This window comes from Macrobrachium rosenbergii, chromosome 4, assembly GCF_040412425.1.
Source record: "Macrobrachium rosenbergii isolate ZJJX-2024 chromosome 4, ASM4041242v1, whole genome shotgun sequence".
Lineage (NCBI taxonomy): Eukaryota > Metazoa > Arthropoda > Malacostraca > Decapoda > Palaemonidae > Macrobrachium > Macrobrachium rosenbergii.
In genome coordinates this window covers 77566017-77576016 of record NC_089744.1, presented here as the reverse complement: position 1 = coordinate 77576016, position 10000 = coordinate 77566017, and the positions used below count along the sequence as shown (strand labels likewise).

Genomic DNA, 10000 nt, shown 5'->3' with positions numbered 1-10000 from the left:
AGCACACTGATAAAATTAATCACTTCTAAGGTGAGTAAGACGGTTTATTTTTTTAATTCTGAGACATGTATGAGCCTTTACTTACTGTGGTTTAATTTTGGGTGTATTATGTATGTGTATATATATACATACACACAAACACACACATATACATATACACACACACATATATATATATACATACAGTATATATAATTTTCTTTAACAGATCAACAATCAGCTTCTTGTTACAATCATCAACCTGGATTTTCCATATCCTCTCTGGAATAAAAAAAAAAAACAATAATAATTAAACACTTAAATCAGAGCCAAGCACCTCGCTTATGTCTGCTAACACCATATTTTCCCTCACCTTCAGAACAATTCTTTTTCTTTTTTTTCCGTAACCAAAGCAAAACTTGGAAGGTAAACAAAGGTTGCAATCACTGACCGGGGCATTCTGCTCGTGTATGCGTGCCTGCCTGCCTGCCTTCTTGCTTGCTTGCATGCGTGCGTGCATGCGCGCGCTATCGCGAGGCGACTGCTCTCCTATTCTTCTTCCCGGAATCCAGCCAGCCGGCCACAGCAGCAGTCTGCTAGTGCCCGACCATCAAATCCTACCCCGTCCCACCCCCTCCCCTTCCCCCTCCCCCTAACCCCCTTTTCCACGAACGTCCAGTTCTTCCCAGAATTCAGGATTTGAAGCGGACGGTCTGAAGTTTTTGGCGTGGCGCAACAAGGGGCAACACTGCAGTGCCTTCTCATTCATCTGACGCGAATTGAAGGAAAATTATGGATTCTGAAACGACGCCTTTTACATAGTCCGAGGGTCTGGACACGTATGCAAAAATATCAAAAGGCAAAGAGAGATATCTAAATCGGAGTGGGTGCGTTTGTAAAAACTATGTAAATTGTGGACAGCAATTAGAAACGGCATACAAATGCAGGGAGAGGTTTATAATATATCAGTAAAAAGAGATACACATACTATATATATATATATATATATATATATATATATATATATATATATATATATATATATATATATATATATATAATATATAAATACATGTGTGTACGTTTTTGTGAAAGAAAGAGACCGCACGTCCTTACTGCTGTTCTTGGCACTTCCGTCTGTTCTCATCCATTTACTCTGACAGAGACAAAGGAGCAAAGAAAATGGCAGCAGCTGGAGACGTCCAGACAAACAACCGTACAGTATGTCTAGACCCCTTGATAAAATAGCCCCCGTTATCAACTAACAAACGTACGCGCACACACACACACACAACCACACGCTCTCATTCAACCTGTTCTCTTCGGGGCGATTTGCAACTCTCCTCCCCCCCCCCCAGTAACTAACCAACAGCAGGCCCCAACTCCCAAATCCGCATCAGCAAAACAGAACAATGACTTTTCAACCCAGAGCGACGACTTGCGACTGGATCATCTCGTCCTCCTCCTCCTACCCTTCCCCCCTCCTCCTCCTCCTCCTCCCCCTCCCTCACCCTCGTAAAATACTCCTCGCTCATTTTCTCCACCTTCCTCCTCCTCAGAAGCCAAGGAGTCCACCTTGCATCGAGTAACACGACGGAAAAAAAAAACCGAAAACGCGGTCCCAAATTGTGGACCGAACCAAAATACGTCAGAGATGTGACTCTCTCGGTCGCTTCGAGGCATCGGCCATTTTTTTTTTTTTTTTTGTGGGGGGGAAGGAGCTTTTCTTTCGTTTATTAGCGTTTCCCTAATGATTACTGTTTCCTCAGTTATTTTCACAGAAATGACAATCACACCTTAGGTACTCATTCTGACAAAAGATATGGAAAGTTAAATATTTTTAATGTAAGATTTGTTAATATGTCACTTGACAGGCTTAAATTTCAACAGTTTTTTACTTAAAGCGTTCCATTTTTTTAAGCTGGTCAACTGACCTGAAAGATTATACTTCCCAACAAAACAAACTTCATGCTAAACTCCAGGTTATCGAGCGTTATTCTTTGTCCGAAAGTTTTCTTCTAAACAGTTTTTACTTGAAAATACATCCAAAACAGTTTTTACTTGAAAATACTGATCATTACAATCATAAGCATCAAGACATGATCGCCATTTTCAAACAGAAACTGTTTTGCAGAAAAGTTACAAGTTTCCAAAAACATACAAAATCCAAGGCTTCGTGCCAACTGGCCATTAAAAAAAAGTTTACAAACAGCGAGTGACATAAAAGCTGTTTTTCCTTATCCCTCAATCTCAATTCCCGTTTTTATTCAACCACTGGCACAACAAAGACAATAACTAGCGAGAGAGAGAGAGAGAGAGAGAGAGAGAGAGAGAGAGAGAGAGAGAGAGAGAGAGAGAGAGAGAGAGAGAGATTGAAGGGTCCTCGTTATTAGACTTTGATCCTGAACTTTCACCTCACAATGGGCGACGAGTATGCTACGTGGTGCTCATCTCTCTCTCTCTCTCTCTCTCACTCTCTCTTTAAGTTACACACTGCTACACACTGCTTTACACCACTCTCTTTATAAACAAGTATGTTACAATTTATTTGTTTATTTATCCGAGCCTGCAAAAGATGAAACAGTTTCAAAACGAAAAAGTTCAACAAAATCAATTACTAACTCAAAAACTAATCAATTTTATCATAGGTGATAAATTCACACCCAGCTACTTCGTGCGTGTATGTGTACTTCAACGTCCTGTCCACAAGTGTTGTGTAATTATATATATATACTAGAAGCACAAATACAAATTACAACTACATCAGTATTAAAAATGCGGTTGCGTGCGTATCCTATATATATTAGGAATAATACGCAAGACTGGAGAGTGGACTATGGGAATGCAGCTGAAGTAGCACTCACTGGCGACAGTGGGAAGAAATTACAAGGACTAGTGAAGGTGGTTTGAAACTGTTCTTTTGATTAACCGGAAACTATATGCATATTAAAATTAAAAACTACAAAATAAAAAAATAATAATGAATGACAAGGCAAATTATGAGTTATGCGAAGGATAATAAGCAATAGCATCCTTGCAAAATTTAAGAAACACACAGGATGATATCACAACTAGAGAAAGCTAAACTTGAACCTTTGATAACTATTGAACCTCAAAATCTTAAGAAATATATTTTTTTACTGATATGAAATTCAAATTAACTGCATTTAAAGCACAAGAAAACGTCCTGTGGAATGACTAAAGGCAAGGTATGAATTTATGAAGACTAGATGGATCATAAAATACTAAAATTCATTTACACGATAAGTATAATAATGAGGAAGGGAAGATCAAACTGCCCATGATCCAGATGCTTGAATGCATGCCACGTATAAAGAAAGAGAGAGAGAGAGAGAGAGAGAGAGAGAGAGAGAGAGAGAGAGAGAGTTGACGATTAGCGCACAAGACTCTCAAGTGGGTCTGAAAGTATTATTACAGCTTTGGTATCAGTTTTCATCATTAATTAAGCAATTTCAAAGATGCCTTGGCGGATGGCTAATATTCTGCTTTCTCTAAATGTGCAGATTGATATACACTTGCATTTAAAAACAAGCATATACAGTAAAAGAAAATTTTACGAACACATACCTAGTGACCATTCGTATTTTTTTCATTAATAGGCAGTTATACTTTTGATTACCAGTTCCCAAACTTTGGGCATGTTAATTCGTCAGCTGGTTAAGATTTATGATTGCAAACTGCTCCCAATAAGTAACTGAATTCATTTCGCAGAGGGATTTACAAAAACAGACATTCACACGCGCGCATACACACATACAAACACATAGAAGAAGAAGTGTCCGAAATATACGGTTGCAATGTATAAAGTGTTGGATTACAGTAAAAGACATTCACACACACACATACGAGTATATATATATATATATATATATATATATATATATATATATATATATATATATACATATATACACATATATATATATATACATACATATATATATATACACACACACATATATATATACATACATAGAAAAAGGTAACACTAAGTGTGCTTACGTAGTATACGCAGAAATAGACTAAAGCGTGAGAACATCTGAAATAAGCGTCACATCAAAGACGTGGTAAAAAGGTTGGAAGACAATGAACTATGCATAGGAGTGATTTGGTCACGTGGGAGAGATCGAAGGACAATAAGAAAGGGGGGAGTGGGGGAGGGAATCGAGGGACCCTGGGGGTTGAGCCCCCCACGAGAAAGGGATTGCTACATGAGGTGGATAAGGTGCTGGAATAAGAGAAAATAGAAAAAAAGCAATGGCATTGCATGCATTTAGGGTAAAGAGAGTCGACGTGATGATGATGAGCCCATATATATATATATATATATATATATATATATATATATATATATATATATATATATATATATATTTTACAACGCCAACGCAACGTGTCTGTTCACATCATCACGCGTTCGTGTGAGTCAGGCCATGATAACATTATTCAATCAACACACTTACCGGAAAGTCGCAAGCAATTCTCATTAAAATAAACAAATTACTTTAAAATAAAAGTTAAAACAATTTTCATTACTTTAATTACCAGTGAGGTTTAAGCAAACGAGAATGGCGACGACAGAATAGAAGCAAAAAGGAAAAATTTCCTTTGGGAGGGTCAATTAATCAGTGCGAAAACAATGTTGAATCGTGGAAATTCTCGTCAACTATAATTCATCTGAATTATACGCATTCGTACACAGCCATATCCCATACGAAAATTGTTCTTAGCGAATAATTTTTAAAAAATAAGACGTAAAATCAGCATTGCAATAAATCCGACCATTTATAATACTGGCCTTATGAAAACAGGTCATCCATTACTATAGGATGGGGAGAGAAGGAACGAGCTGATAACCGAAGATCAAAAACCAAAAGAACAAGGAAAAAAGGAATAAAATCCCATGAAGGAATAACCAGAGAAGCGTCACAGCTCATAACGAGACACGCTGCAGCAGATATGTAAGCAGAAGACAGTAAGCGCTGGAATGCACAAGCCGAAAGAGAGAGAGAGAGAGAGAGAGAGAGAGAGAGAGAGAGAGAGAGAGAGAGAGACCCTACACACACTTCTGTATTCATAAATGGGTTCCCTCTTTGCAATTCGAGGTCTGAGAAGCCACGTGCATCAATTCTCTCTCTCTCTCTCTCTCTCTCTCTCTAGAAGCAATTTGCTAGTAAGCTAAGACTTCTACCAAGCGCAAAAACACAAGGTCTGGGAAGTGGACGCCGCGTTGGAGTGTCAAAGGACAGCATTTTTCGATTACTTTTTCCCACAACGTTTGGGCGGATGCATTACTGATACACATTATATAACATCACTACTGAACACAAGTGGAGGGGAGAGAGAGAGAGAGAGAGAGAGAGAGAGAGAGAGAGAGAGAGAGAAAAGGCCTTTCGCTAAACGCGCTACACGCTTATAAATGTGGCGGCGTGTGGCAACTGCGGCTAACATTACGCAAGAGTCTTGTGGGCAGCACCACCCCTCCCACACCCGAGACCCCTGTCCCCACCCCTCTATCTAAAGGCCCCCCTAACCACATTCCCTCCCCACCAACACCCAAAAAGACACGAGGACAACATTGCAAACTCTTCCCTCGCCCTCCCTAGCCCACCGTCACAAGCACACGCACGCACGCACATACAAACACACACGGTTCGAGCGAGGGCGGTTAGTAAAGCTGGTGGAGGAAAAAAAGAATAAAAAATGGGGCTGGGAGAGTGGGAAAGGGGGTCTAAAATACATCGCACCCCCTCCTTCCCTCATAACCCCCCGGGAGTATGGGGGGCGAGGAGAGGTAATTTGAAGGAGGAAGAGAAGGACCATGTGGGGTAGAAGACCAGAGAGAGAGAGAGAGAGAGAGAGAGAGAGAGAGAGAGAGAGAGACCGACCTCATGATGATGATGATGATGGTAGCGGGGATCGGCTACAACCAAAACATTGCAAAAGGCGCCATGCAGGGTCTTCTACCCACCTAATGTGCGCCCTGGTTCACTGCCGATAATCATCTTCAGATGAATTCTTCGTTTAATATCTTCTTTGCCCTACAACCTCGAAGATGCCGAGGCAAGGAGTAGACCCGTGATCACTATTATACTGCATACATCATCATCGACTCGACTTTGCTATAAAACTGATATCTTTTTTCTGTATTTCCTATTACCCTACGATGCTTCTTTCAAATGGACACCATAATCGTTGCAAGCTTGAATTTCAAGTCAATTGGCCAGTGGTGGGCTTGTTCCATATGAATAGCGTTCATGTCCTGAATAATAATAATAATAATAATAATAATAATAATAATAATAATAATAATAATAATAATAATAATAATAATAATATCGGACACCATATAATTTGGAAGCTTGAATTTCAAGTCAATGTCCCCTGTGGTGGGCTTGTTCCATATGAATAAAGGTTAATCTTCTGAATAATAATAATAATAATAATAATAATAATAATAATAATAATAATAATAATAAAAACTTCACTGAATAGAATAATATCCAGACGGCCATTCTATTCAATGAAGTTAAGGGAGGGTCTTTTTCCGAAATAATAATAATAATAATAATAATAATAATAATAATAATAATAATAATAAAAATAATAATAATAATAATAATAATGGGGAAAAAAAGGGTCCCATCAAAGTTCCCGACATGCTCAATACGGCCGACAAACAAGACACAGCTCCCTCATAAACTTTCCACTAATTAAAGGCAAAACTAACATCCGGCTACATGAAGGACTTCAGCTATGGAAGAAGACACTCCCTCCGGGGTGAGAGAAGAGAGAGAGAGAGAGAGAGAGAGAGAGAGAGAGAGAGAGAGAGAGAGAGAGCGCACATAAACTCATACTCACCTAAACCGGTTGCTATCTGAGCCTTCAAGTCTGTTCATCTCGAATAGCTAAGGTAAAATAGAAGTAAAATTTAAGTGGAATTTTTGGTTTTGTATATGCGAAACTGAAAATGAAGAGAGAGAGAGAGAGAGAGAGAGAGAGAGAGAGAGAGAGAGAGAGAGAGAGAGAGAGAGAGAAACAAACTCATGCCCATCTAAACCGGTTGCTATCTAAAACCTTGTAGTTTGTTCATCTCGAACAGCAAAAGTAAAGCAAGTAAAAAATGGAGTTAACATCAACCATGCAGAACTGAAAACAGAGAGAGAGAGAGAGAGAGAGAGAGAGAGAGAGAGAGAATGCAATCACAGCTCTCTCAACGTGGTATCTTGGGCCACCAAACCAGACGGCTGCAGGAGCAGCGGCGGCGTCCTTCAGCAGCCTTTGGTCAAGGAATCCTTCCTTCTTCCCTTCCTTTCTTCTTTCTTGCCTCCTTTCTCTCTCTCTCTCTCTCTCTCTCTCTCTCTCTCTCTCTCTCTCTCAGAAGAAGAAGAAGAGAAGAGGCCGAGAGAATCATGGTTGCGACGGGATCGGCTCCAGGTCACAAGGCAGGTCGTAAAAGCTGGCGGTGGTTAGGCCGAGTTCACTGGGGACATCACGACTTGCATACCTGTACCCCAGGGAGGGGCATCAGGCCCCTTTTCAGCGTTTTACATAAATGGATACTTGATGGGCAAAATGGGCGATAGGGTGTAGCAGCAACTATGGGAAGAGGAAGAGGAGGGAAGAGAGAGGCTTACTTGGCTTTTATTTAGTCTGCATAATGTTATAGGCGACAGAGCAGCAGTAGTAGTAGTTATGGGTAGTTATTACAATATTATACAGCCCACAACATTTCCATGTTCCGTATAAAAAGTCCAAACGGCTGTCAAGGACTTTCGGATAACAGTGATGTCAATGGTCCAAGCTGTTATTATTACCCGTGGGAAGACTTTAATGATACAAAATAATGACCTCCAGATTATCACAGGGGACTTGAAAAAATTTGGCGATAACAGATTTCAAGTTTAAAAAAACCGTGACTTGCATTGCGAATAATTTTTTTTATTGTGACGTATACGTACAAGATAACCTAGTTTCTATAATCTGAGAACGTAAACATGGTACTCTTAAATCTGTAATAATAATAATAATAATAATAATAATAATAATAATAATAATAATAATAATAATAATAATAATAATGTTTGGTAAATTTATAATAGAAAACAATAACAGTGGCAGGAGAATTTCATTATTATGGCTTATTGCTTCTTGTTAAGAGCTTATTTCTCTTTATTGATGGCGCGCGCTCGTGTGTGTGTGTGTGTGTGTGTGTGTGTGTGTGTGTGCAGAAACACCGCAGCGTCTGTAACTTGAACTCCTGAACTTCAAAAAGCAAAAATCTGAAATCGGATTAAGTTGAAACAATGCAACGACGAAATGCACAGTTGCAAAAGAGTGAAAAGCGTTCAAGATTCACAAGCAATTCTGAAAAAATAAAATAAACAGAAGGGATCTTCCCAATAACGATAGGATTATGTTTCTTTTCTTAAAGTTCATATCAATGGAATCGTCAGACCTACTGGGCAAAAAAATTTATTTAGTCATTTGTAAAAGGAATCCAACTGACTGTATAGTCGTCTCCCTGTACTTCTTACGAAGAGTATCAAGTCAAAAGCGGCAACCGACAGGAGAGAGAGAGAGAGAGAGAGAGAGAGAGAGAGAGAGAGAGAGAGAGAGAGAGAGGAGGAGGAACCCGGAAGATGACTTTCTTCAAAAGGAAGCCGACAGGACTTAAAATTCGGGTCCAGCGTCGCCGTTTCATTATCATCATCATCATCACCAAAGTCCCCAGTCTTCAAAAACACAGACTCGAAAATCTTAAGATTCTTCCCACACACACATACACATACACACGCAAAGCACGGATCTTCCCAACCCCTCTCCCTAACCCCTCCCCCCTTTACCTGTGTCCTAAGGAACCATTCCGCCCGCCCCCTCCCTCCCCCCTTTCCCAAAATCCAAACCCCCTTAAAACAAAGGTGCACGGAGAACGATCACATAAATGCGCGCTACGCATATACGCCATCAAAGCTTATTAGGAGTTCCGGTTCGTTCCTGTGGTGGTATGAGCTACCATGGGCGGGGGTGGGAGGAGGAAGGGGGAGCATTTAGTAGTCTGGTATGCAAGCGACAGGGGGGTAGTGGAGGGGAGAGCCGGGAAGGGTGGGGGGAGAGCCAAAGGTTCGTGTCATCACGCACATCAATGTAAGTGATGTGATAGTTTGCAGACTATTATTACCCAGAGGATGCATCGGCATTTTCCTAAATGTGTGTGTGTGTGTGTGTGTGTGTGATTACAGGTTACTGGCCAACGGGGGAGGGGGGGGAGGTTTCATATTTTTCCTATATAATTGTGGTTAAAAACACAAGTATTTCCTCAATGGTTCGGCAAACTAAGATGGCTAATAGCTTAAATTACTACAAATTCGTCTGCAGAACATTTTCATCCATCGTCGTATTTAATACTTTAAAGTAATTCTGTGTGTGTGTGCCTAAGAAGTAAGTATAGCTTAGTTTTACCAGACCACTGAGCTGATTAACAGCTCTACTACAAGAGAGAGAGAGAGAGAGAGAGAGAGAGAGAGAGAGAGAGAGAGAGAGAGAGAGAGAGAGAGAGGCTAACAACAATTCTAATCTGTTCCGCAAACCACAAACGCCCAGCTGAATTTTGCTCGCCTCATTGTGAACTGGGCATTGGCGTATCTAGAGTAGGAAAAGGGCGGTCTCGGAGAGGTAGTACTAGAAATGGGCTGGTTTGCGAAGTAGGAAATGTATTCTCCAGGAGAGGACGTGTCTAGATGGACGCCAAGAAATGTTCCTTATATCTGTTTTCGAGATAAGGAGAACTTCGTCTACCTAAACAGCCGATATCTAACCTGGGACCGCACCCGATGAGATTTGGAGCGAGATATAATATATTCTTAAGTTTAAAAGGGCCGACCACCTTTGCATTTATAATTATCCAACCACCTTTTCATTTATAATTATAAGTGTTTTTTTATTTTCTCACAAATCCAACTTCTTTTATTCCAACTTGTGTCGGGATAATGAAGCCATT

General features: G+C 40.1%; 1 protein-coding gene across 1 annotated transcript in view; it reads right to left on the bottom strand.

Annotated features, from left to right (window-relative positions):
- Snoo (Sno oncogene) overlaps positions 1-10000 on the bottom strand; it is a 196921-nt gene that overhangs the window by 82812 nt on the left and 104109 nt on the right. The window lies entirely within an intron of this gene.